The following is an 18,601-nucleotide window of genomic DNA, read 5'->3' on the forward strand; positions in this document are numbered from 1 at the left end:
AACTATCCTGGAGTATTGTAGAGTAATATAAAGTGATGGATGCTCAACTCATTATTTTAAGGTCTGGGACTGAACCCTACAGAACATAGAAAGGTAAGTAAACATTTACTGGGAAGATAAGAGGGATGGCATCCAAACAGAGAAACCAGAATGGACAGAGGCAAAAACACATGAGTGGTACAGGTTATTGAGCTGACTCTAAAAAGGCATGGTCCAGAATATCATACAGAGAGAAAGGCAATGTGGTAGATTGGAGGTGTTAGTATATGAAGCTGTGTCTATAACATACCCAATTGGAATATGGAAAATTTCTAATCAATCAATTGGTTCATATTTCAATAGCTGTTTTGACTTACTATTTGCTTTAAATTGCCAAACTGGTCCGCTAATTGATTTGGCTTCTCATCAACACAGTCTTACTCATTGTCTATACAGCACAGTTGCTTGTCAAGAAGTGCTGACGTGAGATGAGACTGGATTGATCTGTCTAGAACATTTGCAATATCTTTTGGCATCATTGTCTGTCTTTTCCCTTGTGTTTCCACTTTTGTTTATTTCACAGTTATAGTCTAGCAAAATTGTGTTTCATCACTTCATCCCTGTAAAACTGGTTGTGTTGTCTCTGGACTATGTTGTCACTGTCTTATCTCCAGAGGTCAATTTAAGGTGAAGTTAATCAAGACTAAGCTTCAAAGCCTATCATTTACATGTGCCCATTCCATATGAATGTAACTTTTGACTTGTAATCTTGTCTTCTTTTTTTAAGTATGGATCCCAAAGTTGTATAAGATTCAGACCCCATAAAACCTCGATCTACTCCTGCAGTTAGCTCAGATACAAATGATGTGGCACAAGTTGAAATAGCTGTCAATAATACTTTAATCAATTCTGGAAGCCACATTGTAGGTTCTTACTATCACTATTTGGTAGACTCTTAAAATTTGATGTGCTTTTGACCCAGATGTTAAAATGTAAATTATTCATCATGTGGTTTGCTCTCCAAAGGGAGTACGTAAATGTGATTCTCAAGTGATTCTAAAAATTTTGAATTGCCAATTCAGATATAATTACTGGATGATTGAAGATTTCATCTCCTCATAATAACAAATAAATATACATGCTATGCATTGTAAATATCACGTCAGATTTTATATATTTTCTTACCAGAGACCTATTAGTTTGCTAGGGCTGCCACTGCAAAGTACCACAAATTGGGTGGTTCAAACAACAGTAATTTATTTTCTCACAATTCTGGAGTCTAGAAGTCTGAGATCAAAGTGTCGGCGGCATTGTTTTCTTCTAAAGGCTGTGAAGAGGAATCTGTTCCATGCCTCTCTCCTAGCTTTCAGGGGTTTGCTGGCAATCTCTGCTGTTCCTCGGCTTCTGCTGCATCACCCTGATATCTGCCTTCATCTTCTCCTGGCATTCTCCCTATGTATGTGTCTTTGTCCAAATTTCCCCATTTTACAAGAACACCAGTCATATTGGATTAGGGGCCCCCCCTACTCCAGTATGACCTCATCTTAACACGGGCAACAACCCTTTTTCCATTCTACTGTACTGGGAGTTTGGACTTCAACATATGAATTTGAAGGGAACACAATTCAACCCATAACGACTTATGGTAGTAAACGGATCAGAAAGAGCACTATGACATTCATGCAATTGGCTTGCTTCTATTGTGGACAGTGCTTAGAATTCACATTAGTAGCTCTAGGTATTTATCTTGAGTAGGCACAGCCAGAGTCAGGACAACTAAAAGTATTAAGAATTTTTCTAATGTCAGTGGACCTGGTTATAAGCATTTATTACTTTTATGGTCTGAAGTTCAGAAAATATTATATCTTGGCCACTAGGTTGTGGCCTCAAGTCACATTTCACTTCTGGGGCCTGCAGCTTTATAAAAGCAACTGAAGTTGAAAGATGCAAAACGTGATCCTTCTTGATGATCCTTGACAGCTTCTTGGGCTTTTTCTTTAAGCAGGGAGTACTGTTGACAGTTTTGAAATTCTATCGACTATTTTAGGGTCTCGGTATCTTAATGAAACATTCTATGCAAAAGTCTACTTCCTCATTTAAAAATATAGGTACCTATTCAAAATAAAATTTTGAAATTCCACCCTCTACACCTCTCACTACGATATCTTCCTTAAATTTTTTGAGCAAAGTTGAGCAACTTATTTATCACCTACCATTCATATTTAATTTTAATTGATGAAATGGAATCATCAAAAAGATGGAAATTAAGGAAGAGGAGGGAAAGAAGAAAAAGAAAAAAAGAGAAAGGGGGGTAACCCAATGTGAAGAAAAGAAAAAAAGAGAAAAAACTTTCTTCTGAAATTTCAGAAACCTTTCTTAAATATATATTGTAGTTCCGTAAACAATTCTGCCTGCAGAAGATAAAAGGAACAGATTGGCCAATTACTTTCAAACTGTTTGATCATATCCATGTTTTCATTAATTATTCAAGCTTTAGGAGTCATCAAAAAATCTTAATGCATAACTCAAAAGGAGGAGCAGAAACTAAGACATTGGCAAATGCCTTTTATGTTTAAGACTTCTCCCACTTATGAGCATATGTGCTTTTGGATGTTGGGCTGATTTAAACCCTGTACGTGGGAAGGAGCTTGACAGGTTAGCCTTTCAGAAAAAGTGGAAGAAGGACATAAATTACAGGTGCTTAAAAAAGTCACGTCAGCAAGTAGAGCTAGAGGTGCAGGATGAAATGACATCCTTGGCGTTATGTGACCCACTCTCAGGTTGTCCCCATTGTGCTCACATCCTTGGCTTGGCTGCACATTTGTTACTCCAGGCCAAGCGGTGATTGACCATATAGAATAATAATGCCTGAGTCTTTAAACAAAAACTAGCTGCATGAAAAGTTTAAGGATCATAAGAAGAATGAAATGAGATGATTAGACAGAAGAAGGCTGATGCAGTGAAATCCTATAATAATGTGAAAGTAAGTTCCAAAGAAACATTTTTACGAAGTCTGTAATATATTATTTTAGTTTTATCCCAATTGCAAGTTATCAGACCATTTTATGGGCACTATATTGTCACTAGAAGTGCATGTCTAACAAAATAATAGAGTGCATTACTAGTTCTTCTGTGATGACCACTGCAGAGAAACTATTAGACCCATTTGTCAATGTACCTTGGTGTCTAATAGTTTTAAAGAATGGGTGGTTGTGAAAACTATTCAACAATTTAAAGATATCATTTCTCCTCATACACATTCCATTGAATCATCAGTTTTGAGTACATCTATTTGTCCACCCATGCCTTTTCAGTAAGCTGATTAAAAAGTAAACAACAAAACCACATTTTGAATGACAGAATAGAAAATACTAACACCATGTGAATAGCATTTGGAAGATCTATTTATTTTTTCACACAGAATTGGTATTTGTTACATTGTGGGTATTGTGCAAGTTGGCCCAGAACAATAAAATAGAATATATACAAAATAGATCTTCAAAATAGGAAAATCTGCTTTGCAATAAAATAGCACAGAGGTCCAAGATAGTAGTCTTCATGCCATTATAAAGAATTCCTTTACAGTGGGTAGGTTTAGCAAGCTCTTTAAAAGCATAGCTTTTGATATTGTTCTTAGTACTAAATTTATGTAAAGAAGCTTGCTTTGCCAATTCTAACCTCAAGCTTCATTGACTGATCTCATGTTCTCAATCCTTTGTAATTCTAAACAGCACTACTCTTCACCTTTCCAACTCTTTTAACAATTATTAAAATGGATAAGGAAAAAAGAGAAAAGGAAGTTTTCCTTTAGAGGAAAACTTTTCCTTAAGAAAAAATTCTTCCTAAAGGAAGAACTACTGGTTTGCCCTATGTCCTTGAATGAGTCAGTTCCATCAGTTGTTAACTAGGGGACTAAACCAGGCGATCTATTAAGTCCCTCCCAGATGTACCACGCTATGATGCTAACTGAGGGCACTAAAATAAAAACTATAAACGACAAATAAAAGCAGACAATAGTGTGGAACCAACTTTCCAAAATTGCTTCAAATATTCAAAAACAACTTTTTTTAAATTAAGATTCGGTGCTGCAGTATTTCAGATTGTGTACTTTTACATTCCAGATATGCTACTTACGAGCTCTGGGACCTTGGGCAGATCATTTAACCCCTATAAACCACATTTTCCTATTCCGTCAAGTAAAAATAGCATTACTTACTATATAAGTAAGTGAGGACTAAACAAGGTGGTACAGGCAAAGATTTAGTACCAACTAAATGCTCAGTGATATCAGCATTTATTATTAATATCCAGATGTGTATTGGCAATAATTAATTTATTCTTCAATTATTTATTCAAAAATATTCATGTGTATTTTATGTCAAGTATTATGCTAAATGCTAGAGATCCAGTAACTGCAGAGCAATCTCTTCTGCTCCCTGTTAGCTACTATTTGATTATTTAAGTGTGGATTATTATGTGTTGGTGGGAGAGCATATATTTTGTACGTATTAGCTTTTGTTTTAAAAATATGTATGACTTAGATGGAAATGTAACAAGTCACAGATTCAAGTGTGTAAAAAAACAACTTTCATTTGTCTATTACTAAGTGTAAGTCAACTCTCTGGTCCTTTTTTGATTGGCAGCAGAAAATTTAATCTTGCCAGTTGAAGGTAACTCTCTCACCTCTTATTTCAAGCTCACTCACTTTTGGTTCAGTTCAGGATTTTCCATCACCACTTTTTTCTACCCCCTGCCTTCTTCTTCCTATTGAGTTCTTATATATTGTCCTAGAATCAGGGTGTCTGATCTGTGGTTGACACTCTGTCATCTGCAGTTTTGGTTGTCATTTGACTTCTGTCCTGTAGGCATTGATAACATGGAAGATGCTCTCTGAGACCATGGAGTTCTGCCAGTGCAGACCTAGGCCACTGTTTGGCTTTTACTGACTTTGCAGTCCTCTGGGACATAGCAGCACCTTCCATCTGACCCCGAGCTAGAGCTGACCATCCTGCAAACTTTGTTCAGCTATAGAATCCCCTCACATCAAGTAGAGTAACACTTTAGGCTCACTGATTCTCAACTCTTAACTCTCTTTTGCTCCTCAGTCATGATCTTGAGAATTTCTGGTGTTTTCTCCATACCTCTTGAGAGCCGAAGAAAACTTGAGTAGGATAGGGGTCCATCTCAGGTCCTCTCTTATGTAGATCTGCCTGGCTGACATTCTACCCACTGTAACTAACTAGTTTGTTGAAGGGTAATAAGTAAGATTATTTTCTTCTCAAGTTCCAGAGTAGATGTGGGATGAGTCACCAGTGCAAAAGCTATTAAATATTTTTGGGAGTTTCTGTCACCCAGCTCTCCAGAGTTTCAACCCAAAAGTAGATTTAGGAAATATGGCTATTCATACTATCTATACTCTTTTTGTTCTCCTTTCCCGATCTCTGTCTCCTTTTCTAGTCCAGAAAGGATTTTTATTTTTATCACCTCTCTGATGTATAGGAAAACTGCTCCTATGGCATCACATTTTTTTCCACCCTCTCTATGGGCTAAACCCTTTGCTCTAAGTTCTACAGGATTTGGCTCTTGATATTTAAGTCCAAGCTTTTGGAATTTTTTTCCTCTCAAGCTGCTGGTACTTGCATTTCAAAGCTATGGTTTTAAAGACTATTGTCTACATTGTTGACTTAAAAAGGTCAAATTAATTGCTCAAAGGCCAAAAATGTGATTCTTTGTTCTCTCTGAATCAATCATACCCTGAGGCAGAGAGGAAGTCTTCTCTGCTACTTAAATATAGTGGAAAAATAGATCTAAAAGAAATTGAAAAAATTGGCATTTAGTTTAATAGCAAAATACCCCACTACAGAAGGAAATCCACAATTGAATAAAATGATATGTGTACTATATATTTATCTATATTTGCCTACCTCCATAAACTAAAACAAAAACAAAACAATAAATGTACCAGTTATATGTCTTTATATTCTAACTTACATAATATTCTTCAATTAAAACACAATTAATGCTAAAATGTTTTTGCTATAATAGAGCTGCACATGCTATCACTGAGTCTGTTTTTAAAAATCTTCTAACATGAGCATGCTGTCTTGGTCAAACCTCCTAGCTATTAACATCATTGATTCATTTATTGAATGCCTATGATGTGCCAGGAACTAAGGATAAATAAGTGCAAAAGAACAATGGACATGTCCCTAATCAAAAATCCTAGGGCTGGCCTGGTGGCATAGTGGTTAAGTTCACATGCTCTGCTTCAGTGGCCCAGGGTTCGCAGGTTCAGATCCTGGGAACAGACCTACACACTGCTCATCAAGCCATGCTGTGGCAGCATCTCACATACAAAATAGAGGAAGATTGGCACAGATGTTAGCTCAGGGACAATCTTCCTCAAGCAAAAAGAGGAAGATTGGCAACATATATTAGCTCAGGGACAATCTTCCTCACCAAAAAAAAAAAAAAAAAATCCTCAAGCTTACATCCCACACAGAAGAATTTCCCAAACTCTACCTTTCCCAGAAGTTCAAAATCACACCTGGAATCCTCACTTGTTCTGTCTGGTGGTAGAGTTAATTGTGTATTTGGTATTTCCTTGTCCACCACTAGAGGGAGCACTCTGTTAGATCCCCAGAAGAGTAAACTGAAGATGTGCAATTTTAAGGCTAAGTTCTATAAAAGCCTACTTTAAATGAAAAATACACAGAAATAAATGTGTTTTTTAAATAACTAAAGCATGCTTCTCACCTAATAGCTATCATTTCCCAAAATGCAACTGGTTTTTAGAAGAGTAGAAACTGATTCTGTCAGCTTAAACAATGCAAATTTGGTATGCAGTCATGCGCCGTACAATGACGTTTTGGTTAATGATGGACTGCATATACCACAGTGGCCCTATAAGATTAGTACCATATAGCCTAGGTGTGTAGTAGGCTATACCATCTAAGTTTATGTAAGTACTGCAGGGGAGGAAGAAACTTTCCTCTACCCTTCTAGGTTCTTCTGGCTGGTCTAAGAATTAAATTGACATGAGACAGATTAACAGGAGAAAAACAAACAAAAGTTTAATAACACGTATACATGGGAGAAACCCAGGAAAACAAGGTAACTCACCAAAAGGGCTGAAGCCCTCACCTTAATTACCATCCTCAGCTAAAGACGAAAGAAGACGTTGGGGGTGGGGAGAGTCAGGGACTTCAAAGAGAAGGAAGGCAATTCACAGGTAGGTGAAAAGGAGCAAACATTTGGAAAACAAATGTTGTTTGGCCACACAGAAGCAGAAGAACACACAAGGGGAGCCCAAGAAACAGGATTTTCTAGGTTCCTCCCTGTCTACCACCTAGTTTATATTATGCTAAAGTGATAGCTTGCTTCCTGAGACAGATTTTTTTAACTGAATTCTTTTGGGCAGTTAAGGGGGACGTGACAAGAAAAACTTTCTGAGTCTTTTGTTTCTTAGAAATAATCAGCCTAAAATAATCTTCATGTTAAAGAGACACATTTGGGGATGGCAAATTTTGTTCCCCTTCAGTACACTCTAAGTTTGCACAATGACGAAATCAGCTAATGACACATATCTCAGGACGTATTATTAAGCGATGCATGACTGTATTTCCTTGCTTCGTAGGTTTAAAATGGATACAGCCTCAATCCTTCTCTCCTTGCAGTTCTTTGCTGATAAAATAATCTCATAGTCTGATTCTAATATTACTAAATTCGAATTAATAATATATCAGAATCTGAAGAGATGAATGATATTTTACAGCTACACAGGGGAGCTTTCAAAGCTCCATAATGACTAGGTTTTTTTTTTAAAATAGTGACGTTTATTTTGAGCCTTCTTTATTCTTTTAGTACATGATCTGATGGGAAGTCAGGATGAATTAAAGATGATCACGAGATTGAAATAAATTAACTCTTTCAGGACACCAGAGCTTTATCTCTTAGATGCTAAATTTCCACAAATGTGAAATTTGAAATATACATTTTCCACAATCTTTCTGGCCTGTGTTTCTTAAACTTGTATAATATGTAGAGTCTTTTAAAGGGAAAAACAAAAACAAGGACAAAAATCTTCTCTTTGAACCCTGGTATAGTGTATATTGTAATGTTACTTAATAATATGTAAACATAAAACCAAGCATAAATGTCTTATGCTTATACTTCTTACAAAACATAATTACAAATAAAATACAAACAGATCTATAAACCTGAGGAAGTCAATTTCACAATATTGGTTTTTAATGTAATAAGAGATGTTTTGTTGAAATGAAATATCTGCTCACCATGTGAATATGGCATTGTCTTTCTATGCACAGATTCTTGTAACCAGCATGGCAATAAGGTGTACTGCATGGTGACAGTTTCCCTAATATTTTGTTTTTGGAAACACTCTTTGTGCAATGTAATTATTGACCGTTTTCTGTCTCTGTTCTTATTAATACTTCTTGGTGCCAAAATGATTATATCTACAAACATGAACACTGGGTTCATACAGCATACTTGGTTATAAGGTAGTGGTCTAGAAGACCCAGAAATTGCTTAGATAATTTTTTAAATTATTATGGGAAATCAAAACACAAATATGAAAAATGTATTATTAAGGGATAATTTTAAAAAAAGCAAACTCAAGATTGTTACACAAATATGAAAAAACTATCAAAATTTTTATTTAACTCAGTTATTAATCGGGAAAGTAATAAGATGTTGATTCATACATAAATAGTTGAGTCAGTAATGTTGAAATGAATCCACAAACAGATGCAAAACTAGCTTTTTCCCCTAGGGTTGGAATGGGGAGAGAAATCAATTTTCTCTTCACCAGAAGGAATTTGCATGTCTTTGGATAACTATCCCTTTAACTGCTATCAGTTATATGTAATTTACAGCTTTGTAAAATAGTTCAAATTTCCCTCCATAGAATCAGATAACTCAGAAGGGTGTGCTGGATAATGCCTCCTTTTCATTGAAGAACTCAGTCTTCTTTGGGTCCATTCCAAAGTCTTTCACAATTTGTCAATCTACTATATTTAAGAGGAATATACAGACCCCATAGAATCTATCCATGGATCTCTAGGGAAACCTTGAAGACTTCCTCAGCTCGGCTGTCTCTCCTGAGAACTGACCTCTAGACACATATAGATGCCCCATGTGTGACTCTAGTGTTAGAGGAATGTGTAGCTTTCCCATCAGATATAAACAGCAAGCAACTTATTTGAACAAGTTGGAAGTCTTCTAAGGAAGAAGAACTGTGATAACAAATCCCATATCTTTTACACATGAAAATTTTGCCCAACAGCAGACAGTTATAATGATAAGCCAGATCTTCAATAGGGATGGCAATTACCACATACCAGCTATTGCACTAAGTATTTTACATATATCATTTCATTAAATATCACAATAGCCCTATAGGTATGTGCATTTTATGAGTGAGAAAATTCTGCCTAAACTAGCCACATGGTAAATATTAATGAAAAGATTACTGACTGAAAAACAGGGCAAAAATAAGTATATAAGTATTTAATGAAATATGCAACTCATAATCAAGACAGTATCTTAAGGACTGGTTTAGGTGACACATGTTGTTGTCCCTAAGTTATATGCTCAGTCAATATTTATGGAACACTTTCTAGTGCTTCCCACCTCATCTGGGAAATTGACTGTCCAACCTACATTTTTTCATAGGCTGGTGTATACATTTGTCATAGCACTTGCCAAACGGCATTAAATTATCTTTTTATGTGTTTATGTCTCCTTACCTTCACTGGCTAAGCTATGAGTTACTTTAGAGGAAGGGCTATGTTTTATTCATATGTCCATCCGTAGTGCCTTGCACAGTGACTGGCAAGTACTAGAAAACTAAATATATACTTTGAACTTATCTAAAATGTGCATATGCAGTAAAACTAATTCCTAAAATTGAACCTCTGGAAAAATTCAGTCTTAAGTCAGTAGTTCCAAAGATTTTAGTTCCTCTTTCAAAATGTTTCAGTGCTGTTAGATAGATTTTAGTGTTTAATAGATTTATTAAGTTTGGAGCTGCTTAAAATTTGCTCTAAGGACAGATGGGAAAGGCTTGTCTTATTATTGGATACAAGCCTGCAGACTGAATGTCATGATGTGACTTTTTTGAGAGTTAGTGGGGAAGAAGGCTGTGACAATGCAAAAACCATTAAAAATCGTCTAGAATTTTGCACCACAATTATGTATCCAATGGATTGAGATTGAGGAAGTCTTATGTGCCAGTACTTATAAGGTTCTTCAAATCTCACAAACTCAATACCACATTTTTCCTTAAAGCATATCTTAAAATACCAGTAAATATCAAAAAATGACTAAGGAACTAGAAGCACAGTGAGCTGATATTCACATTGGCAGAAAGAAAGAATAGAAACCAAAACTATCTAAAATGGGATTGGGAAAGTAACAATTGGAGAAGTGGAAAGAAAAATTACACTAAAATGCTAGAAAAATGCTCCACTATGTTAACTATTCTAATCATCAACTATTTGGTTATAGAATAAAAATAAAACATGCTATTTTTAAAAAATGTATTACTTGATCAAAATATAAACATTTCTTAAATATTCAATATGTTAAACTTACACAAACAGGAATGATAATTTCTAATCAGCAATAGAGGATTTCTTTCGAATTTATCACTGACCAGAGTAAAAAAGTAATTCAAGTGTCAGTCTACAGTTTGGATTGCAATCTGACAATATTTTCTGTGGACATATGGAATGGTTCTCATATTAACTCTAAACAGTTATCTAAAGCCCCAGTTACTTTAGAGTTTAGTGGCCATTTTCTGTCCTGCCGGTTGAATGTGGCCCAAACCCTAGGTTGTCTGGTCAGAGACTGGGAAGGTCAGTAGAGAACAATAAGAGGGAATGTTGTGTATGTTTGGTTGATTAAATATAAGGCATTCATTATCCATTATGGCTTTGGTTTAAAGTAAGCTTCTCATTCCAAAGCTAATTTTTTAACTACTCGTTCTTTCTAACATGTTTCCTCATAGAGCAATTTTTAAAAAAATCATGTTGGTTTTCTTCTAGACAGTTTTACAAAATAAACAGTAGGCTAGTCTTCCTTAGAAGGCTTGGAAATTCAATAATTTAATTATATAATTCATGTTTTCTTTATTTTTCCACTTTTTAATTATATTCTTTCATTTATTTAATCTTATAAATTGCTCCTCCCATTTTGGGAAGATAATTTTTGATACTAGTTAGGCTGAGGAAAATTTTCATGTGCTTTATAAATTGGATTGCCCACAGAGGGACTATATTTAAGAGTGTGTGTGGGGGGGGCGGGCAATGGTGAGGAAGATGTATTTACCTGAAAGCATTTTATAGTGGAATGCTGGTCTAGTCATCGTTATATTTTGTTTGTATGTACTGCACCTGTCACAAGCTTGGTGAGTACTCATAATGCTTGTTGTTGGGAGAGCCTGCAAATCTCTCATTGGCAGCAGAGTCACTAAAAGTAGATGCACCTGTCTTCCCAGCTGGGATCTGCTCATGGGAAAGAGGGTCATTTAACACCATGTTATCCTCATGGACAGCTGTATATATAAGCTGCCTTAGGGTGTAGACGACCTAAATTTTGTTTAAAAACAACTTCAATGTCCAAATGAAATTTGACATGAAAAGTATTTTGATGTTTTGATTCAGTAGATTTAGAGAGTATATAGGCTTTATTTTATTTATTTATTTTTTTTGTGAGGAGATCAGCCCTATGCTAGCATCTGCCAATCCTCCTCTTTTTTGTGCTGAGGAAGACTGGCCCTGGCTAACATCGTACCCATCTTCCTCCACTTTATATGGGATGCCGCCACAGCATGGCATGCCAAGCGGTACGTCGGTCCCGGCCCAGGATCCGAACCGGCGCACCCTGTGCCGCCACAGCGGAGTGCGTGCACTTAACCGCTTGTGCCACCGGGCCGGCCACTAGGTTTTATTTTAATAGGAAAATGTTATCTGGTTTGCTGTGGTCTGATTGCTGTAACAGGTTTTAAAGACTCAGCAAACACCAAGATTTTCAGCTTACATTAGCTTGGGGTTTAGCATAAAATAGTTCATTCTTTTTTGATGCAAGCCCTTGGTTAAAACATGGGCCTTCTCTCAATGCTACAACCATAACTCTTTGTCCATTTTAATTGTCCATTTTCCCCAATAGACTCTAAGCTCAAACATTCTAGGGGCTGTGTTTGTTTTGCTAACTATTATTTTCTCTAGCACACTACCACTCTGTTAACTCTGGATATATTTGTGCTTAATAAATCTTTGTTAAGTGGATGCATGAATAAAAGAATGAAGAATTGTTTTTCACTATTCAGGACAGAGGTGAAGACTCCATCTTAAAAACTCCCCGATTCAAAATAATTCCAAAACTGAGATGTCTCTTTGAGTCCTATTGTTTGTTTTTTATTGCGGTATAATTTACTCATGATAAAATGTAGATTTTGAGGGCACAGTTCCATACAGTTTTTTCAAGTGTATGTACCCATGTAATTACTATCCCCATCCAGATATAGAATTTTTCCATTATTCCAGAAAGTTTCCTCATGCCACTTTCCAGTTAATCCCTCACAACTACTGTTCTGATGATCACCATAGCCTTTTTTATTTTTTTGCTTTTCTAGGGCTTCATGTAAATTTAACCATAAAATATGTACTTTGTTGTGTCTAGATAATTTCACTTAACTTTAAGACTTTTAGATTTATTCATATTGTTCCCATCAGTATTTAATTGGATTAATGGGAGTCAAGTAATTACCCATAGTTAATAAGGTTGGGGCTAGCCCATGGTGTAGTGGTCAAATTTGGTGCGTTTCAAATTTGGTGCCGTCAAATATCGGTGGCCCAGGTTCACGGGTTCGGGTCCTGGGCGCAGACCCACTCCACTCGTCAGCCATGCTGTGGCAGTGACCCACATATAGAAAAGTAGAGGAAGATTGGCACAGATGTTCGCTCAGGGCTAATCTTCCTCAGGAAAAAAAAAATAATAATAGGATTAATAAGGAAGGACTATGTTATTTAAAAAACTACTGTATGCCTCCCCTTGGAGGATTTATTGGTCCCACTTTCCTTGGTCTCCAACTATTTGCTCTTAAGAATTCCAAAGATATACAGCATACAATTCTTAAGAAGTAGAGTTCAGGAGTACTGTCCAACTTATATCATGAGCCTCCATGTGCAGATCATTTGACAAACCAAGCCCATCAAGAGGGATACATTTTAGAGCTGGTAACAAGCTCAGGCTTCCTGACTTCTCTGAGCCTTATATAGCACTACACCATTGGTTTCTCTTATCCTTGAGACAATTTTGTGGGTAAACAAGGTGTGTGTAACCAGTTGTAGAGGTTAAAAAAGAGCTCCAAAATTAGATATTTCCACTAAAAGTCTTCTTTAAAATATATTTTCAGTAACATTTAACTCTGGGATGTAGAGGGTGGTGTTTGGGTAGAATTACAGAGGAGGTTTGCAAAGAATCATAATCAGTTTGCAAGCAGTGGAAAGAGGCTTGCCAAGTAAAGCCCGTAGAAAATGGATTCACCGAATTAGAGCAGTCCATGATCTACTGCCAAAGCCAGCTTATTTTCTTTACTAGTTCCAAAAAAGAATGCCTGCAACTTTGTGGTAATTCGAGGCTATCTTATAGAACATGCTGGCAGGGCACACTTTTTCACTGGCTCAGGTCAGTATTATTATAGACTTGATGGGGAATTCAGAGCTCTGGGAGGGATTTTTAGGTCAGAAAAAAATTAGGCATAGGAGATTAGGGACCAAAATGTGTTAATTTATTTCACAGCAGAGTAAAGCAGTAAAACAGTTTTAGCGAAGCCACAGACAGGACTGTATACGCCTAACAATTTTTGGCTTCTCTTGCAAAACATTTGCTATTACTAATGAGAACAAAGAATAAAATTGTAATTTAGGGAAAGTAAGTAAATAATTGTGGAAAATAGTTAATATGACATTATAACAGGTAAAGACACCATTCACTCAAAGATGGATAAGGAGGAGATTGTAAGTGATTTAAAGAAAGAAAATTTCCTCTTCAAATTAAGTATTCTTTAAATGCCGATTATTTTGTACAAGACAGTTTGATGCAAGATATGTGGAAATTTCATGAAATGGCAAAAAAATGAGAATCTGAACACTTGAAACCGAGTGTTAATGTTAGCTGAAGCACGTCAAGAAGGTTATTTATACATTTTTCTTTTTCCTTAGACCCAGTAGAGGCACTTCAAGAACTGCTCAGCCTGGGAGCGGAGGAACTGTGTGACAGCACGGATGCTCTACCCTGAGACAAGGGCAGAAGTTTTCTTCACAGGGTAACAGCTGATTCCTACTTTTGGTTTTGTCATCTTTGAAAATTAACAAAACTGTGACATAAAAATAGTCTGTATTATCAGAAGCATTAAGGGTGTTCTGAATTTGTTCCTAGCTTTGTGGTAGTTCATTCTTTATACCTTTCATGTGAAGATGTTTGGGAATAGTTCCTTGGCAAATGTTATTCTTGTGTTTGAAGTAAGATGATATGTAGAAACAATGAAAACTGCGAAGCACCAATCTGGCCATTTTGGATTAAAACATCTTTAGCACAGATTTTCTCTTGAGGCGCTTCTCAGCCTTGTTCTTGTCATGTGCACATAGAGAATAGCACTATTCTTATGGTACACCATGGAGGCTGATCACTGGCCCTGCCCTGCAGCTCCAGAGCAGCTCTGGGGCTGGAGGGATCAAATCTTAGGACGTCTGTAAACCACTGTTTGCGGGAGCTTTGCTGGGAGCAATAGAAACTTTCCTTTTTGAAAGCCCTAAAATGTCCCCTGCTTTTTATGCATCTCTATGATTGGAGTCTGGGTTTAGAGGAGTTTTTCTTAGGGAAAAAAATGATACTTTGGACCCTAAATTTTCATGTGAAGTTAATATTACCTCAAGATTGAACAGTGTCCCTGATCTTGTATCAAGAGACTTGAACTTAGACTATTTTCCTTCTTCCCGTCCCTTAGCACAATGATCAAGACGCCCTCTCCGAGAGGATCCAAGGAGGCGTCTCAATTCTGGCAGGACTCCTTGTTGTCCTAGGGCTCTGGGGAAGTTTCCTTAAGACAAAATCTGCCCCAAGGGTCACAAGGACTCCCCATGGTCTGGGGTCATTTTATAGTTTAGGTTTTACTTCAATATTTGGCCTAGTCTGGGTAATTCCTCTTTTAGTTATTATCTTAGTAATTATGCAAAAAATGCTTGGGGCTTTTACAGATTTGGGGCCTGACTAAAACTCAGACTGCATATTACAAAATCACAGATTTCCGCTAATGGGACCCCAATACTCTCTGGTATTTCCTCTGTGCCTTATTCCAAATTTGTCACAGGTACCCCCACAGTGACCCCCTCAAGAATATGAGGTAACAGCTGGGATGCCCAGTAGTATCACCATGAAAGACTGACATGAAATATCCTTTGATCACAATTCTAAAAGCTGTCTTATCTTGGCAGGATTTTTGTCTTGTTTTGTTTTGATTTGGTTTGGTTTATAACCTCTGTGTCTTAGGTTTTTCTTTTGTTTTGTTTTTTATTAACAGACTTTTTTTAGAGCATTTTTAGATTTACTGAAAAATTAATTGAAAACTACAGATAGTTCCTATCTACCTCCCTCCCTCAAATACACACAGTTTCCCCCATGATTAGCATCTTATGTTACTGTGGTACATTTGTTGCAATTGATGAACCAGTATTGATACATTATTATTCACTAAAGTCCATTATATAAAGATTCACTCTTTGTATTGTACATGCTATGGGTTTTGAAAAATGTGTAATGACATGTTTCCATCATTGCTGTGTCACATAGAATAGTGTCACTGCCATGGAAATGCCATGTGTTCCTCCTTATTTGCCCTTCCCTCTCTCACTGAACCCCTGGTAACCTCTGATCTTTTTACTGCCTGCAGAGTTTTGTCTTTTCAAGAATGTCATATAATTGGAATTATACAGTATATAGCCTTTTCAGATTGGCTTCTGTCACTTAGCAATAGGTTTTTAAGATTCCTCCATGTCTTTTTGTGCCTGGATAGCTCATTTCTTTTTCTTGCTGAATAATATTCCGTTGCACAGATGTACCACATTTTGTCCATCCATTTGCCTATTGAAGGACATCATGGTGCTTCCAAGTTTGACAGTTATGAAAAAAGCTTCTATAAACATTTCTCTGCAGACTATCATGGGACATAGTTTTCAACTCATTTGGGTATATTCCAGGGAGTGTGATTACTAGATCATATGGTAAGAATATGTTTAGTTTTATAAGAAACTGCCCAATTCAAAGTGGCTGTACCATTTTGCATTCCCACCAGCAATGAATGAGAGTTTCTGTTGCTCCACATCCTCACCAGCATTTGGTGTTGTCAGTGTTTTGAATTTTAGCCATTTAACAGCTTTTCTCATTGTCTTAGATTTTTTAATACAATTAATTACAAAAAACATTGTAACTGCCCAGAAGACTCTGGACACATAGCTAATAAAAATTTCTTCAGTATTTACATGGTAATGATGTTGATTAAGAATCTGAGCTTTCCCCTGAACATCCACTGTGGTAAGGCAGGTTTATGAGGTAAGAGTGTGTGTAAACATAAGTATGTATGTATGTATGTCTATACCTATTATTCTCTATTATAGAAAGAGGTTATAACAGGCAAAGGCTTTTCAAATAGTATACCATTAAAATGAAAATATGCAGAGTATATCAAAGATATTTTTGCTTCAAAAAATGAAATACACATATTCTATAGATTCTGATATTAAAACAGGCCATGCTTGGTGTTGTTTAAAGCTAGCTTTTAACATGAACAACAGTGTTATATATAAGCCATACAAAATTAGTCATTTTAACTTTTGTATTCAGTTAAATTCAGCCATGCAGATATAGCCATAGGAAGAGATCCTTCTTAATCTTTTCAAGTTATAGTAGTTTTTCTGTATACTTGGTCTATGTTTCTGCTTTAGATTTGATTATATTACTTTGTCAATGTTTCTGATGAGATAAACTTTCATACTAGAGGGTTACTTTCTTCAATGTAAGGACTGCTTCTTTCATATTTCTATCTTCAAAATATAGCATAATGTCTGTGTTAAAGAAAAAAATTTTCATGACAGTTGTTAAAGACAGAACGCAGACTTTATTCAAGATGTACTACTGAAATGTAGTTTTACCGTCAGGGAGGGAGATTGGGCTCAACTCCAAATACAACACGGACAAGTGGAGATTTACAGCCACGGAGCAGGGTGGGGATCAGTGGGTGGAAAATTACTAAGAGGCTAGGGGATCCTTGCTAGACTGATTCAACAGGATTCTTGCTGAAGGCAGGCCAGGTGATAAGATATGGAAGGTGGGGGATGGGGAATGGGATCAGATATCAGGGGAAGGGAATTTTTGATAAACTGACTCAGCAGGATTCTTGCTAAAGCTGGACTAGGCAGGCCAAGGAGAGAACCCAAGGTCAGAGCCTAGTTAAGAAGAGAATTGAGAGGCTGACCCAGATGAAATAGACACATCCTCTACTTTCTAAAAAAGATGCATTCTGGTGGAGGAGAGATGAGGGAGAGAGGAAAAGGAATTGTGTTGTATTAGTGATCACAGATTAAATATATACACAGATTTTATAGAGAAGTAGAATGCTAAGAGGTGTGTTGGCATTGGACGTACCTGAAATCTAGGTTCCTGATTCATTGATGCCGTGGTATATGGAAAACTTGTTTTTCAAACATCAGTAGTCTTTGTTGAAATTTCACTCTCTTAGGCCCCACACCTAATGTCTGAGTAATTAGAAAGGTCCATGATTCTTCACTTTTAACAGCACTCCTGATTATTCTATTGCAAGAGACCAGTAGACCGCACTTTAGAAAACACTGATCTGTACCACTTACAATTCTCCTCCCTGCAGTGTGGTTGATGTTAGAAAGTACCCCTGAGAATAGGGCGATAGGGAGATCAGGCCCAAATATGGGAACCAAGAAAATGCGCTAACAAGATTGAATAACTTCATGGCCCCTTACAGTGGTGTGGTTGGTGGAGGATTGCCCTAAGAGTCTGAAAATGAGAAAACAAGCTAATTGGAGAGACTAGCACAAAAATTGTGTCCAATATTAGAATGTTTAAAAAAAGAATGAAATGCATATTTTGTAAATAGAATAAATATTTTCTAAATAGAAAAAATATAATACAATTACATCAATAGTCAATGAATTGTTTATTTCAAAGGTGTTAGTATGATATATACAATTGCAGGGAAATGATAAATACCCCAAAATTCCAAAAGTGAAGAAATGATTAAGTTAATCAGTACTCCCATCCCAGTGGAATATTATTTTCACTGCTTTGAAGAATGATGACATTTAGGAAGTATGTAATATGATATGTTGCAAGAAAAGTGAGAATCTGCAACTATATGTTTGATAGGCTGTTTCCACATAAAATAGGTATGTATCTGTGATGAAATTTCAGGTGTTTTGAATTCTAAAATTTTCTTAGATACAGACGTGCATCACTTAACCCTGGGGATATGTTCTGAGAAATGCATCCTATCTGATTTCATTGTTGT

At 36.4% G+C, this 18,601-nt stretch overlaps 1 protein-coding gene across 1 annotated transcript in view; it reads left to right on the top strand.

Moving 5' to 3' along the window:
• The window catches only part of B3GALT1 (beta-1,3-galactosyltransferase 1), a 503,223-nt gene that overhangs the window by 157,283 nt on the left and 327,339 nt on the right, over positions 1–18,601 (top strand). The window contains exon 2 of the mRNA XM_087435339.1: positions 14,229–14,332. The gene's annotated coding sequence lies outside the window, so the exon portion shown is untranslated. The remainder of the gene's footprint in view (positions 1–14,228; positions 14,333–18,601) is intronic.

This window comes from Ceratotherium simum, chromosome 9 (genome assembly GCF_057802395.1).
Source record: "Ceratotherium simum simum isolate JZ-2026a chromosome 9, ASM5780239v1, whole genome shotgun sequence".
Classification (NCBI taxonomy): Eukaryota; Metazoa; Chordata; class Mammalia; order Perissodactyla; family Rhinocerotidae; genus Ceratotherium; species Ceratotherium simum.